The 16,987-nt window shown below is 51.1% G+C and overlaps 1 non-coding gene across 1 annotated transcript; it reads right to left on the bottom strand.

Moving 5' to 3' along the window:
* On the bottom strand, positions 1–109 carry LOC118704299. The gene has a single exon (XR_004983371.1). It is a non-coding gene; the product is annotated as a U6 spliceosomal RNA (small nuclear RNA).
* Positions 110–16,987: the final 16,878 nt, after the last annotated feature.

Raw genomic sequence — 16,987 nt, 5'->3', positions numbered from 1 at the left:
AAAAAATTTTAATATGGAACGCTTGATGAATTTGCATCATCCTCACTCAGGCGCCATGCTAATCTTCTCTGTATCATTCAACTTTTCTTTTTTTTAGTGTATAAACCATTTTGGCTCAGTAGCTGGAGCATAGGCTTGAGGACTGAGGGGTCCCGGGTTCTATTCCGATCGGGGTCCTGTGCCTTGGTTGAGGACACATCCCCAATGGGAAGTGTGTAGAAGGCAGCTGATCGATGTTTCTCTCTCATCAATGTATTTAGCTCTCTATCCCTCTCCCTTCCTCTCTGTGAAAAATCAATAAAAAATATATTTTTTAAAATAAATAAAATAGAAACAAACAGCCCGGCCAGCCTGGCTCAGTGGTTGAGTGTTAACCTATGAACCAGGAGGTCACAGTTCAATTCCCCATCAGCGCACATGCCCAGTTGCGCTTGACCCCCAGTAGGGGGTGTGCCGGAGGAGCTAATCAATTATTCTCTCTCAACATGGATGATTTTATCACTCTGTCCCTTTCCCTTCTTCTATGAAATCAATAAAAATAAATGAAAAACAAAAATAAATAAAAACCAAAAGGAGAGACTACCCACCTCTGCGGAGTTTCATGTCACGGTTTCCTCAGGAATCCCGGGGCTCCGCTGGGCCTGCGGGAAAGTGTCGGTCACGGAAGGCACCACCGCCACCGGCCTTGCCCGATAAACTCAGGCTTCCCAAACTGGGCTCCTTGGAACACAAATGTCCAGCGAACCACCAAATTCTACACTCCAGACATGGAGGCAGCGATTTTCAACCTTTTCCATCTCATGGCACATAAACTACCATATTTTTCGGACCATAAGACGCACTTTTTTCCCCCCAGAAGTGGGAGGAAAAAGTCCCTGCATCTTATGGTCCAAATATAGCCTACACATATACTTTTTAAAAAAAAAGTTTTTTTACTTGCCCGGCTCTGTGTGGTCTCCGTGTGCTTGCCCGGCTCTAAAATGGTTCTAAATGCTGCTGTTTACTTTACAGGGTTGATTACATGTGTTTATGACTGCGATGTTGGGTTTTAATGCACATAAAATATTTTAGGACACTATTTGTTTCAGAATCTTTTTTTCTTCATTTCCCTTCTCTAAAAACTGGTGCGTCTTATGGTCCGGTGCGTCTTATGGTCCAAAAAATACGGTAATTACTAACATTCTGCAGCACACCAAAAATACATCTTTTTTTTCCGATCTGACCCAAAAAAGGCTTAATTTTGATTCGTTCATACAAGACAGCTCTTGGTGTGTTGGCTGTTAACATTTTTTAAATTTGACAATCGAAGGGAAAAGAGGTCAGTGGCCCTGGCTACACAGACAGGCACTGCCTGTTGTAAAAATCCCCCCAGCAGTGGGCCAGGGAGCGGGGTGGGCAGGGCCAGGCACAGCCTCCCGTGCTGTGCGGGGTGGCTGCGGCTGTACGGTTGGGTTGGGTACCAGTCCCGCCTCCTGCCACGAGCTAGCCTGGCAGGTGTCGCCCTGGGCAGGTCAGAGTGTAGGGAAGAGCAGTGATGGCTGATTAAGACCTGAACTCAGGGAGGCCCTCTTGCTTTAGCCAGTTCCCTTGGGGAGAGCCCCTAATTGGGCCTCTGGGCCAGAGTAATGATGCAAGCTCACCACGCAGAGGGTAAGAGCAAGGAGGGAGGGGAAAGGGTGAGGAAACAGGTTGGCAAAAAGATAACTCCCTCCCATTGTGAGGGTAGTGACTTGGGAGTCCCCGGTTTATCACTTAATTGCTGTGTACCAGGTGTACCAGCTAATAATGCAGATTTTTTTCAATAGCTGGAGTTACACATATGTTTATATATATACACACACACACACACACACACACACACGGGGTGTGTGTGTGTGTGTGTGTGTACATGTATATTTTTGTTTTTGTTTTTAAATATATTTTATTGATTTTTCACAGAGAGGAAAGGAGAGGGATAGATAGCTAGAAGCATCGATGAGAGAGAAACACCGATCAGCTGCCTCCTGCACACCCCCCACCGGGGATATGCCCGCAACCAAGGTACATGCCCTTGACCGGAATCAAACCCGGGACCTTTCAGTCCCCAAGCCGATGCTCTATCCATTGAGCTAAACCAGTCTTGGCTAAACTCACAAAAATTTTTTATAGGTTTCAATGGTTTTTTTGTTAACAGTATGCACTACTACTGACTTGTCCTGGATGACTTGACTGAACACACCTCCTAGGTCTTTGCTAAACAACATCCATTTTTTATTTTTTTAAAATCAAGTGACACCATTAATACTGATTGCTACTGACAACAAATAATCAATTTAAACCACACTTCAATCCTGAAACGACCAGAATGAGCCAGAAGACACGGCAAAATAAATTTGCTTCATGATGACACACCATCATACACTTCAAAACCAGTTAAAGACACGTTAACAGATCTTGTCTAGGAAGTATTAACCCACTCTCGGTATTCACCAGACCTTGCTCCTTCAGATTACCATGTTCTGACTGATGACACACACACTTTCTGAGCAGCACTTCAAAATGTACAAAGAAGTGGAAAATTGGGTCTCTGAATGGTTTGCCTCAAAACAAGTAAAGTTCTATTGGGACGGTATCCACAGATTACCTGGAATATGGGGGAAATGTGTAGCTAGCGATTGACATTACTTTGAATAAAGCACTTTTGATGTTTCTCCTGAAATGATTGTTTTATTTGATTGCAAAATCCACCATTACTAACCAGTACACCTAGTAACTTTGGGTTAGTTCCTCGGCTTCTCTGAGCCTCCATTTCCTCATTGAAAAGTGGAGATAATAAAAACTCAGCCCTGGAGGGTTGCTGTGAAAGATTCGCATGAGCCTGGACAGTGTGGCTCAGTGGTTGACCGTTGATCCAAGAACTAAGGGGTCCTAGTTTGATCCTGGTCAAGGGCACATGCCTAGGTTGTGGGCTGGATCCCCAGTAGGAGGCGTGCAGGAGGCAGCTGATCAGTGGTTCTCTCTCATCATTGATGTTTCCATCCCTCCCTCTCTTTCCTCTCTGAAATCAATAAAACATATTTAAAAAAATAAGTGGGAAATTTAAAAAATTCCTCATGGCACACCGGTTGAAGACTGCTGCCCTAAGCACCCTCACTGTGCACAATACACATCATGGTTTATTTTTTACTTTTATTTTTGCTCTCTTTTTAAAAAAATATATCTTTATTGATTTCAGGGAGAGAGAGAGAGAGGGAGAGGGAGGGGGAGGGGGAGAGAGAGTGGGAATGGAAGGGGAGGGAGAGGGGAGGGGGAAAGGGGAAGGAGGAGAGGGGAAGGGGAAAGGGGAAGGGGGAGAGGAGAGGGGGAGAGGAAGAGAGAGAGGGAGATGGGGCAGGAGAGAGGGGGAAGGGGGAACAGTGTGGGAAGGGAAGGGGAGGGAGAGGGAGAGGGAGAGGGGAGGTGGAGAGAATGGGAATGGAAGGGGAGGGAGAGGGAGGAGGAAAGAAAAAGGAGGAGAGGGGAAGGGGGAAGGGGAAGGGGGAGAGGGGGAGAGGGAGAAAGAGGGAGATGGGGCAGGGGAGAGGGGAGAGAGGGGAGGGGGAGACAGTGTGGGAAGGGGAGGGAGGGAGAGGGAGAGGGAGAGGGAGGGGGAGAGAACAAGAGGGAGAGGAGAGAGGGAGAAGAGGGGAGAGGGAAAGGGGAGGAGGGAAAAGGGAGAGGGAGAGAAGAAGAGGGAGAGGAGAGAGGGAGAAGGAGAGGGGAGAGGAAAGGGGAGGGGGGAAAAGGGAGAGGGAGAGGGGAGGGGGAGGCAGGGGAGGGGGAGTGGGGGAGGGGGAGAGAAGGAGAGGAAGGAGAGGGAGGAGAAGGAGATGGGGAGGGGAGAGGGAAGGGAAGGGGGGGAGGGAGAGGCCCTCTCTTTCCACGCCGTCCTCTATGAGAAGACGTGCCCTGCAGCCCACACCACCAGCGGAGAGGGCCCCTAGGGGAGCCGGCCCTCTGTCCCCTCGCACGGCGGCGGGGACTCCCATGTGTCTTGCACTAAGGCAACGACCCAGGACAGCGTCATTCCTTCCTTCTCTGAAACGTGTCCTCTCAGCTCCCATGACCCTTTAACGAGCGCCAGCGCCAACGGACTGACCTGGGGTCTCCAGGAGCGCGAGTGTGGGCTCAGTCCTCTGCCGTAGAGGGCCCCCTGGGAATGCACATGGATGACCTCTAATTATCATCGGCTGAACTCAAGGACAGGCAGAGTCACGCCCTGGGAACATGTTTCCCCAAATGTGGGAGACTGTTATCAGTACTGATTTATCTTTATCCGCTGGGAACGATAGGACCTTGACTTACCCAGGTTGTGATATGCTGAATCCCAGGAATAAGGAATGAATAGGACCCAAACTTCTTTGACCTTAACCCCCTCTTTGGAAGTCAATAAATGCGCTGTGTTGTCAGTGGTGGGTGGTGAAATATGGTGGAAATCATACTTGGGTAAAAACTGCTGTTTGAATTTTAACCTTGCTATCTGACTTCGAGGGTAGTTACAGGAGATTGACTCCCACTGACTCAGTAGCTTCAGGGGTAGAAACTGTAGATAACCTTTAGTTCTGCTTTTGTATTACGGGCAAGATAGGGCCACATTCCAATGTCAAGCAGGGTGTGACTGGGAACCGACCCTGCCGGCTGTCCCCAGTCTTTATAATTTAGTCTTTAGGATTTAGGAACAGATAACTGGCCAATTCTTTGTCCTGAGGGGCCAATCAGGGTTAGCTGAGGCAGTGACATCACCACCAACCCGAGTAAAACCCCCTGGACTGGGCGATATTCGCTCTCTTCCGCCATGCTGCCGGCGTGAGTGGTAGGAGCCTATGCTAGCATGGAGATGGCTCTTTTGTTTATTGCATCGGACTCGGCTCCCTGGTGGTCCTTGGGGATCATGACTGGAATCCCCAGCCAGGACCATGAGGGACCCCGGTCCGGAGAGCCTGACTGGCCGCGGTAGGTGTGTGTTTGTCTGTGTTTTTGTGTGAGCGCTCTGGAGGGACTGCCCCTCCATCGGGGCTCTCACCTGGGTGTTCGCCGGCTGCTGTGTCAGCCAAGGTTTGAGCCCAGATTCGAATCTGTAATAAATTCTAGCATGCTTAATCAAATTGGCTCCGGTGGTCCATCTCCTGGGGACTCGCTCCGTAACAGGTGGTTGACTATCTCTCCATCAGAGTGGCAGCCCCCACCTGGGTCCCAGCTTGAATCTATTTCTGTGTCTTGGTCTCCCTCTTTTTTTTTTCTTTTTTTTTTAATTTTTTAATCCCCAGCTCCTCCACTCAGGAACCTGTCGTTTTCCGTGTGGGTCACGGAAAACAGAGAAACAGCCCGCCCCCCCTCCCCAAACACACACACACACACACACACACACACACACACTTTCCCAAGGCCGAGTTTAAGCAAAAGCACCAAAACGGTGATGTTTCAGCCAGCAGAGGACCCTGGCACCGGGTTTGGCCAAGGTCAGTACCAGCCCCACGTTTCCTAGACCAGGGGGAGGGCACCGGCTAAAGGACTTCTTACGCACTCTCAGCCAAAGGCATTCCACACACCCGGCCAAACAAGCTCTTCCGCCCAGGCCGGGCAGCTCCGTTGGTTGAGTGTCATTCCATTCACCAAAAGGTTGAGGGTTTGAGTCCCAGTCAGGGCTCATACCCAGGTCTCAGGTTCGGCTCCTGGCCGGGCCGCATATGGGAGGCAACCGATGGATGTTTCTCTCTTGTCCTTTCTCTAAACATATCCTTGGGTGGCGTTAAAATAAACCAAACTATTCAATCGTACACAGTAAGAATACGAGACCCCCAGCCCTGCTGTGCCCGGTGCCCCTGGTGCCTGCTCTGGGGACCTCACTGGCTTGTGCCCCCCTCACCCCGAAAGTCCTCAACCCCAGGGGCTGCAGCGGCTTCCGGCCCCCACAGCTCTAGGGCAGCTCAGCCAAGGCCATTGCCCAAGGAGCCGAAGTCCCAGTGAGCACCTGAGGCTGATGAGGGGGATAAGGGGGTGAAACAGAGACGGGGGGGGGGGGGGGGGGATGTCGGTGCTTGGGGCTGGGAGCACGTTGCAGGGTTCCCTGCTGCTGTCTGTTTGAAATGTTCCGATGGGGAGTTCAGAGGTCACCGCCTCAGCCCGAAAGCCACCAAATCTCCACCTTCAAGCCAGTTCGTCCATGAAGCTCTAACCCCGAGTGCCATGCACAGGTGCACGTGAGCACATACATGCACGTGCACACACGCACATAGTCATGTGAACACACAAGGCACACCCACCACCTCTGATGGCCCAGATGTCTCTCCCAGCTCCACACCCGACCCCCAGTCCCCGGTGGCTCTTCAGCAGCGGAGTCCGGATCAGACTGTCCCTCGGGGCCTCGGGACCTCAGACGCTGGCCTCCAGGCCGGGAGAGGAGTCTCCGCTGTTGGAAGCCACCAGCGGGCGCCTCTCTCAGGGCGGCCTCGGAAAAGGAACACGTGCTACGTCCAGGGCTGTACTGAGAAAAGGGACGTGATCTTAAAGAATTCCGCTTTTTGCGTCTGAACCACAAAAGAACCGGAGCAGGTCCTGGCGCCAGTCCGGGCTCGAGGCTGGGACCTGACATTGAAGCTCCAAGGACAGCCCAAGCCCAGGTTGGACACATAATCACGCTGAACTCCATGTCGGCAACCAGAACCTCAGCCACTTACAGTGACACTATTTCCAACACGTGGGGAGAAATACCCCAACTGCTAGGAAACACAGAAAAAATGGTATATTTTTAAAGGTATCATTCCCCAATGTTATATTTGAGCTTTGAGCTTTAGATAGTAAAAAAACAGAAATAACCCCTGCAACCCACCCTCCCAACCTGGGGAAAAGTCACTGTCAGACTGACCTCACAGGTGTCAGTGAGGTCAGTCTGACCTAACCACTGAGCCATACTGCCTGTCCAGTATGGCTCAGTGGTTAAGCATTCGAACGAACCAGGCAGTCACAGTTTGATTTTTGGTCAGAGCACATGCCTGGGTTTCAGGCTCAACCCCCAGTGGGGGGTGTGCAGGAGGCAGCCAATTCGTGATTCTCTCTCATCATTGATGTTTCTATCTCGCTATCCCTCTCTGAAATCAATAAAAATATATATTTAAAATGATGCCCTGGCCAGTTTGGCTCAGTGGATAGTGTCGGCCTGTGGACTGAAGGGTCTCAGGTTCAATTCCTGGTCAAGGGCATGTACCTTCATTGCGGACACATCCACAGTGGGAGGTGTGCAGGAGGCAGCTCATCGATGTTTCTCTCTCATCGATGTCTCTGACTCTCTATCCCTCTCCCTTCCTCTCTGTAAAAATCAAAAAATAATATATATATATATATATATATATATATTTTTTTTTTATTTATTTTTTTTTTATTTATTTATTTATTTTAAGTAAAAGTATATTTAAACATTTTTTAAAGAAGTCACAACCTGGTAACCTGAGGTTTTCCATTAGGAAAGTTAGGGAACAGCAAACGAACTTCTGGCCAGTCCGTGGCTGTCCCTGTCCATCGGGCCACCCCTGTCCATCCTGACTCTGCGTCAGGCGGCTGGGGTTCTGCAGCGGGAGGGTCAGAGCCCGAAGCAAAGCAGAGACGGAAGGCGGGAGCGGGCTGTCACTCACCCCTGGCGTCTTCGCCAGCCAGTGTACTAGAGGGCAAGGTCCGTGTGAACGTGACACACTTTTAAATGAAGGTGGACATTTGGCCGATTTCCCTAGTGAACCCTTTTAAACTTCACGTTGTAAATGGAATGTTTAACGCAGGAGGAAAACACTGGGTAACCCCAAAAACAACTTTTAAAAAAGAACAGACTGAAAGCCTGCTCACAAGGCAAGTCCAATCAGTCCCAACCCCCAGGGCAGGGCGGCCTCCTCCGTCCGGGAGGGAATGGCCAGGCCTGACCACCAGGCTGACCGGCCCCAGCCTCCAGCCCGGAGCCAGGCCGAGGAGGGGGGTCCCCAGGGGACACGCCAGCTCCCCAGAGAGCTGCTCTGTGTTCCTACCTGGAGTCCGGGAGCCTCCGAGGGCAGGGCTACCAGCAGCAGGAGCAGGTGGAGTCCGGAGAGCCTCCTGCCGAGCGCAGGGGAGCGGGCGGGGAGCCGCTGGCCTGGGGGTGAGATGGGATCAGAGCGACGTAGAGCGTCTGCTGTGAGGCGACCCAGCACACCTCCCTCAGAGCCCACAGCAGAGAAGACACACTGAGCCAGAGAAACTGCCAGGCCCCCCGCTCAGGAAGAGACCTGTGAGGGGTGTGTGTGTGTGTGTGTGTGTGTGTGTGTCTGTCTGTCTGTCTGTGGTGTGTGTGTGTGTGTGTGTCTGTCACAACATATTGCCGCTAGGCTGGCCTCCGTGCTTAACTCAACTTTGCATTTTCACTTGAAAGGAAAACCACACTTAAAAATTTCTCTTAGCCCAGCCAGCATGGCTGAGAGAACCAGGTGGTCTCGGTTCCATTCCCGGTCAGGACACGTGCCCAGACTGCAGATTCCATCCCCAGTAGGGAGGTGCAGGAGGCAGCCAATCAATGATTCTCTCTCATTACTGATGTTTCTCTCTCACCCCCTCTCCCTCCTCTCTGAAATCAATACAAATATATTGTTAGAATGTTCTCTTTCCCTAGCCAGTTTTAGATAGAGCATTGATCGGCCTACGGACTGAAAGGTCCTGGCACGATTCCGATCAAGGGCACATACCCGGATTGTGGGCTCGATCCTGGCGGGCAGCATGCAGGAGGCAGCCAATCAACATTTCCCTCTCATCATTGAGGTTTCTATCTCTCCCTCTCCCTTTCTCTCTGAAATTAACTATATATATATTTTTTTTTTAATTTTTAAAAAATTTTTTCCTCTTAACATTCAACAATTAACCAATGGTTCTAGTGCAGGAACAGATGGCCTTTCTCCGCAGGAACTGTGTGCTGAAGGCTCTCTCACTCCTCCCAGCGCGGTGTGGAAGAGGACTCGCTGTGCTCAGGGGAGGTGGGCAGGCCTTTCCCTCAGGCTTTCTGCCCCTGACACACAGGCCCGCCCCAGCGGCTGAGCCTTCCCGGGCCAGCAGCTGGGAGAGCAGGCGCTTGTGAGGGCGGTGCTCCCGAGGAGACACACAGACCATGGACACACACACACACACACACACCACAGACACACATACCACACAGGCATTAACATACAGACACATACACACCACACAGACACATACACACACAGAGACACACACCACACATACACACAGAGACAAGTACATACCACACACATACACACATGCCACACAGAGAGACATAACACACATACACACCAACACACCACACATACGTACAGACACACACCACACGTACACATGCACATACATGCACACTACACACCACACGGACACACAGGCATACAAACACCACACAGAGACACACACAACACACATACACCCCAAGTAGACATGCTAGTACACATCATACAGAGACAGGCACACACACACCAAACACACAGAGAGACACACACACACACACACACACACGCTATGTCCTTCACACACTTGTGACAAGAGCCCATCCTGACGTGAACACCTTTGTCGCCTCCGCAGCCAGGGGGCCGGGGGTCGGGCTGGGACACAGTCACGTGTGACCGCCCAGAGGAAGTGGGGGCAGACATGACCCGGCCTGCCTGCAGGGTACTCACAGGGGAACGGGCACACTCATTGGCGAGGCTGGCTCTTCAGGGGACAGCGAGGCCTGGGTTTGGTGCACAAATCACAGGCTCTTTCTTCCTCCCTTTTTCCCAGGGTTGATTTTTAAGAGGAACGCCTTCCTATCAGACGTGGCATTATTGTGAGCAGACACGTTTTTGTACAATTATTCTGAGATGTAACCAATTAAACAAGCATTGACAGTGAATTTTCCCCCAATCCTGCAGCCTCCGGTCCCTGTGCCGCTGAATAACAGCCAGAACGTGAAGCTCCCGTTCCAGACACGAGGCCGGGCTGTAGGGACCGGCCCGCTGGCCGCCGTTTACCTGGTGTTTGCGGGCGCTCCTCTCCTCCGGGCCTGCGCTCCCAGCAGAATCCATCCGCTCACAGGGTCCTGCACCCAAACAGAGGAGGCCGCTTGCGGGAGGAGGCACAGGGCACGGGAGCACAACGCCCAGGGAACATTTCTTGTCTCAAACCCCTTTCCCAAACTTCTCTCATGACGAGAATCACCTGGTGGAGTTGTTAAAATACAGATTCCTGGATCCCAAAAATTCCAGTTTAGCACTTCTTAGTTGGGATTCAGGAATCTGTAGGTTAACAACTCCACCAGGTGATTCTCGTCATGAGAGAAGTTTGGGAAACACTGGCTCAGAGGAAGCCGCAGGTGACACCAATATTCTGGAGACTCCGGAGGCGCTCCCCAGCAGGTGCTCATGGCCGCCCTCAGCCCGGTGCCAGGAGTCCTGCTGGGGTGCGGGGGGCGGGCGGGGGGCGCAGGCGGCTCTGAAGGCAAAGCAGGGGCAGCCCGAGCCCCACGCCGTCTCCTGGGCGTGCGTGCATGCGTGTGTGCGTGCGTGTGTGTGTCTGTCTGTCTGTCTGTCTGTGTATGGGGTGTGTCTCTGTGTGTGTCTATGTGTGGGGTGTGTGCCTGTGTGTGCCTGTGTGTGCCTGTGTCTGTGTGTGTCTGTGCGTGTGTGGGGTGTGTGTCTGTGTGTGTGTCTGTGTGTGTGTCTGTCTGTGTGTGGGGTGTGTGTCTCTGTGTTTGTGTGTGTGTGTGTGTGTGTGTGTGTGTGTGGGGGGTGTGTGTGTCTGTGTGTGTGTCTGTGTCATCTTGTGTCTCTGTGTGTGTGTGTCTGTGTGTGTCTGTGTGTGTGTGTCTGTGTGTGTGTGTCTGTGTGTGGGGGGGTGTGGAAGCCCGCTGGGGATGCCTGCCTGTCCCCCACCTCACACCTGTCCCATCAGCCTGCAGAGGATGGGGTCCTCCTCGCTCCTCACGCTCAGGCAGGGGCTCCCTCGCCGTTGGGGGTGGGGTGAGGTGGCGATGTCCTCACTCCAGGGGCAGGGACACCCCCTTCTGCGGGGACATCCTCTCTCCCGCGGGGCAGGGGCTGGGCGGCCTCAGGACCCCTTCCTTCTGGAGGAGGCACCCCCTCCTCCCCCGGCGCCCGGGGGCCGCCGCAGGGGCAGCGCGTCGGCGGGGCGGCACGTGGCCCGCGCCGGGCCTGCCGGGCCTGGAGCTCCGGGGCGGCAAGGAGCTGGGGCGCGAGGGCGGCTCCGCTGGGGGTGCTGCTCCTCAGGGGCCCCAGGGTCCGCAGAGGCGCTGTCCCTCAGGGGGCCCCGGGGTGCTGACTCGGAGCAGCGGGCCGGGCCGCAGGGCGGACCTACCTTCTGAGCGGCAGGTCCATGTTGTGCCGGAGGGCGCCTGCCCGCGGCCGGAAGGACGGCCGGCGGCCAGACCTGCGTGTGACGTCACAGGCGCCTCCATGGCAACGGAACGGCCGCACCTGGGTCCCTCCTCCCGTTGGGCCGGCCGTGGGTGCTCCTCGTGGGGCCAGCGGGGCTCTTTTTAGGGCCTGATTTCCCCACAAAACCTCGAGTGACTCCCCTCGGGCCCTGGGCGTTCCCAGCCCTTTCCCTTGGCCTCGCGCTCGCCGCCTGAGAACCAGCCCGCGCCTGGGCAGCAGCCGGGCCCACTCCTCCCAAGCCCCCTCCTCTCCCACTGCCCACAGCTCTGTCTTCGGCCGGAGAGGGGCCCCTCACCCCGCCTCCATCCCCCCCCTAGCTTAACCTTAGCGGCTTGGTTTGACACCTCCTCCAGGAAGCCTTCCTTGGTTTCCAGAATCCTCCGAGCGCCCCCTGCAGGCCAGACCAGCCTCCCTAGAAGCTGCCTGTGGGTTTCTACGCGGCTCTTTGGCCTGAGCATCCCAGGGAAGTTCACTCTCCTCCACCTCCAGCACAGTAACTGCTCAACCATATATGTTGAATGAGTGATGAACTGGTGATTTAAAGATGCCACATATAATGTTAGCTGCTTGGCCACATTATCATTATTATTATTATTATTATTATTATTATTACCAAATTTTGAAGTCAGGAAGTGTGGCTCCTCCAACTTTGTTTTCAAGATGGTTTAGTTCTTCTGGCTCCCTTGTGTTTCCATGTGAATTTTAGAATCAGCTTGTCAGTTTCTGGAAATTGTGTCAGCGGGGATTTTGACAAGGACTGTGTTGAATCTGAGGTACACACAGACACACACCACACACACACACACACACGGAATGTCTTTTCTTTTATTATGTCTTAACACATTTTTGTGGCTTTTAGAGCATGAGTCACATTTCTTTTAAATTTATTTCTAAGTATTTTTATGCTATTATAAAAATAGAACTGTTTTATTTTTGGATTGTTCCTTGTGAGTGTATAGAAATATAACTGATTTTTTAAATGTTATTATTGATTTTAGAGAGAGTAAGGAAGAGGGAGAGATAGAAACATCACTGATGAGCCCTGGCTGGTTTGGCTCAGTGGAAGAGCAGCGGCCTGCAGACTCAAGGGTCCCGGGTTCAATTCCAGTCAAGGCCATGTGCCTTGGTTGCGGGCACATCCCCAGTAGGGGGTGTGCAGGAGACAGCTGATCGGTGTTTCTCTCTCATCGATGCTTCTAACTCTCTATCCCTCTCCCTTCCTCTCTGTGAAAAAATCAGAGAGAAACATGGGCTGCCACCTGCATACCCCCTACTGGGGATCAAGCCTGCAACCCAGGCATATGCTTTGACTGGACCTCTTGGTGCATGGAATGATGCTCAACCCACTGAGCAACACTGGCTGGGCAATACAACTGATTTTTAAATATTGATCTTGGATCTTGCAATCTTATTGAACTTGTTCTAATAGAGGAGTGTGTGTGTGTGTGAAGTCCTTATGATTTTCTCTATAAAAGATCATGTCATCCACAAACAGAGATACTTTTTACTTCTTCCTGTCTAATCAGGGTGCCTTCTTTTCCTTTCTCTTGACCAATGGCTCTGGCTCTGACGTCCGGTGAGTGGTGAGAACTGGTGAGAATGAACATCCTTATTCTGACTTGTGCATTTCATCATACAAGCACCTGGTGTATGTCTGAGTTACAAAGACATATGTGCTAAGGAACAGATGAAAATGTGACAAAATCCAGGACGCACTTCAGAGAGCCAGGAGGAGGTTTTAGGGGCTGTGTCTCCATCCAGTCAGCTATGTAACAAGAGGGTAGCTGACCTGCCAATTCTTTTTCATTCTGACGTGTTAGGGTTGTTGTTTTTCTAATCTGGAATTAAAAAAAAAAGTGTTGGCCAAAGCCGGTTTGGCTCAGTGGTGGAGTGTTGGTCTGCGGACTGAAGTTCGATTCCGGTCAAGGTCATGTACATTGGTTGCCGGCGCATCGCCGGTGGGGGGTGGGCAGGAGGCGGCTGGTCGATGTTTCTCTCTCATCGACATTTCTAGCTCTCTATCTCTCTCCCTTCCTCTCTGTAAAAAATCAATTAAAAAATATATATTAAAGCCAAAACCGGTTTGGCTCAGTGGCAGAGCATTGGTCTGCGGACGGAAAGGTCCCAGGTTCGATTCCAGTCAAGGGCATGTACATTGGTTGCGGGCACATCCCTGGTAGGGGGTGTGCAAGAGGCAGCTGGTTGATGTTTCTTTCTCAATGACGTTTCTAGCTCTCTTTCTCTCTCCCTTCCTCTCTGTAAAAAATCAATAAAATATATTTAAAAAAAAATATATATATATATATTTTTTTTTTTTTTTTTAAAGTGCTGCTTTTTGGACCCCCGTCCCAGCTCTAGAACACGCATTGCTCAAGCGTTGAAGCCCTAATGTACTTGCATAAGATGCTGTGTGTGTTGATCAGGCCGACACCCTGGGTGGACGATCTGCTCAGCTGGCTGGTCTGCTTATCACCATGGAATCTTCGTTCAGACTTGAATGCTGCTATTTATACGCTGTGACTCACGGGCTTCCTGGAACGTTCTTCCCAGGGAGGCGAAGCCATGTTCCTTCCTACAGAATGATCTGGAATCATACTTTCAAAGGTTGGAGCAGATCGTGAAGGCTTAGAACAAAAGCTTCCCAAATTACACAGTTATTTAAGCAAATGGCCATCCCCGTAGGAAGGGGGAAACACAACAGTTCTATATACCTGTTATTCATCCAACGCCACAGATAAGTCCCAGGCGCACTGGCTGGCGTGTCTGCCTTCCTGGGGACAGGCGGCAGGGAGGCAGGAGGGACCTCCAATGAATCGCCCCAGGACAATCGTGAGAAAATGCCACAAAGGCAGAGGCTTCAGGGGCTAAGGCCAGACAATGGGAGGGTTTAGCCTGGTCCTGGGGGCATGAGGCCCATCACAGGCAAGTGACTGCTTCATGAGATTTCTGTTTGGGATATGAAAAAGTTCTGGAAATAGGCTCTGGCTGGGTAGTTCAGTTGGTTAGAGCATCATTCCCAATACACCAAGGCTGTGGGTTTGATTCCCAGTCAGGGCACATGCAAGAAGCAACCAATGAATGCATGAATAAATGGAACAACAAATCAATCTCTCTTTCCCCTCCTCTCTCATACATTTTTTTTTTTTTTTTTTTTTTTTAGTTCTGGAAATAGCTACCGGTGATGGCTACACAACATCTTAAATGTAGTTAAATGCCACTGTACACTTAAAATGGTAAAATGTGTTTCCCGGGGCTGATGTTCAAGACACGCACAGTGATTTCTACCCTCCAGCTTTCTCATCAGACCGGCCACGTTCCTTCCCAAGAACGCACCCCCCAGGCTCTCCAGCCTGGCCATGAACCCGCCCTCATCCTGAAGGCTTCCTGCTCCCTTTGGTGAAATGAGGTCAGCTTCCTGTCAGGCGCTGGCGCCTCCCAGGCGCTGGCCCACACCCCGCCCCTGCTGGCTGTCCTTATACCTCTGCTGGGGTCCTCAGGGCCTCAGGGCAGCTGCCATTGCTGTTTATCTCTGCCCCCGCCCCAAACTGAACTGGGCTGGTTCTCAGCTGGATGTTCCTAGGAGTCTAGGAAAACTTCCCAGCGGAGTGAGGCTTAGGCTGGGGTTGCAGGAGGTTACACTCCAGGACCTTATCTGTGGCAGAAGTGAACCTGAGTAAAGTGACCTCATATGACGACAGGGAGGAAAGGTTCCACCTGAGGAGGGGTCTTGGGAAGTAATAGCTGTCCATTAGTGAGCACTTGCTGCTAAGCCCCCTTACCTAGAAAATGGCCAACAGCCTTGAAGGTACTGTCTCATTTACAAATGAGGTAGATGAAGGGGTCCAGCGACTTGCTCAAGGTCACCTTTGAATGCTTTTTTTTTTTTTTCCATTTGCTATTAGGCATAGTACACCATTAAATCTTCCCATTTTAAGCTCTATGGATTTTTATACACCATGTAATCACTTAAGTTTTTGGACACTCCCAAATGTCCCCTCTCGCCCCTCGACAATCAATCCCACTAGGCCTTCTGGCCCCAGCCACCCATTTACCCACTTTGATTCACTTTTGCTTTTTCTAGAATTATATAAAAATGAAATCACATAGTAGGTAGCTTTTTGACTGGGTCATTTCACTTAATGCTTTTCAGAACCCTTAAAACTATTGAGTTTTAAGGGTTCTGAAAACTGGTTCTGTTTTCAGAACCCTTAACACGGAACCAGTATGTTTACCTGGGTCTCAACTATTTTTTGTTGTGTCCAGGTGTTACAAAGCCTTTTTGTAAACTCATTTCAATTTAGTATGCTACTGTGAATGAACACCTAAAGATTTACTTGTGTTGCTAACATTCAATTGGTTTTTGTATATTGATCTTCTAGGACTGTGCTATATTCAGGTTATTAGTTCTCAGACCATCTTTGTGAATACATTTTACCTTTTTCAGCCTGTGCCTCTGCTTTCTCAGCACTCCCTACCCTCCTCCTCAGCAGGAGGGGCGGACAGGTGTGGTCACATTGGGTTTTAAAGCAGGGGAGTCTCCTGGTGGTTGGGCTGAGTGACCCTTGTGGGTGGTTCCCATCTCCAGCACAGGGGTTCCTGAGGACAGTGGAGACAGTACTTACCTACTTGCCATAAATGCTCGGGGACGGGGAGGGGTAGTGGGGTCAGGGTCAGATCCCTCAGTTGGCAAATTCCCTCAAGCGCCTGCTGTAGCTCCAAGCAAGTACACCCACTTCCTCCAGCTATAACCTCAGTAAACGCCAACAGCAGACAGACTGTGGGCTGTGGAGTTAAATGTGAGCTCAAATACTGACACCTCTAGTAATTCCTAAGAACCTCTGCCTCAGAGGACTTGGAGTAAATGCGATTGGTGTTCACCAGGCCACTAAGAACCTACTGAGCACTAGGGCACTGGCCTTTCCCAGGGTATGGACTCCCACGCTACCTTCCCCATCCGTCACTAACACCCTTTACAGGTGGTCTTACACTACAAACCCAAGTCCTGCATGGACCTACACCAATTCTTCTAAACAACTTCAGGACTGGAAGACTAGTTTGGCTATCACTGTCCCCAGTACTTAGAAGGGACCCTGGGTGTTTCCTCTGAGACCAATGATCATCCTCTTCCTACTGATACCAGCAGCTCTGCCACCTAGACATGCCTCTTCCTTGAGGCTCAATAAGCAACAGAAAAAAAAAAAAGGCAAGATTATCAGGGGGGATGACGGTAAGAAGATTTAGAAAAGAACTTTGAGATAATAAGGCCAAGGTCATAAAGGGGCTCTTTTTAGACTGCAACGTTTCAGAAATGCCACCGACATGCAACTTGGACATACCAATCCCAATGTACAATGTTCAGAGACCATATCAGACAGAAGGCGTGTTGCCTGATGACACCCTGAACCCTGGGAAGTCGCATAAGACTTGGGGCAATGTGAACATCCAGTATTTCCTCCCCTTGTGTAGGCAGGATGTGCATACCCAGTGCTGGTACATCAGCAACAGCCCCCAAATAAGACACTTTCACACAAAACTTTTCA

Source organism: Pipistrellus kuhlii, unplaced genomic scaffold (genome assembly GCF_014108245.1).
Source record: "Pipistrellus kuhlii isolate mPipKuh1 unplaced genomic scaffold, mPipKuh1.p scaffold_m20_p_41, whole genome shotgun sequence".
NCBI lineage: Eukaryota > Metazoa > Chordata > Mammalia > Chiroptera > Vespertilionidae > Pipistrellus > Pipistrellus kuhlii.
This window is presented reverse-complemented; position numbering and strand designations above follow the sequence as displayed.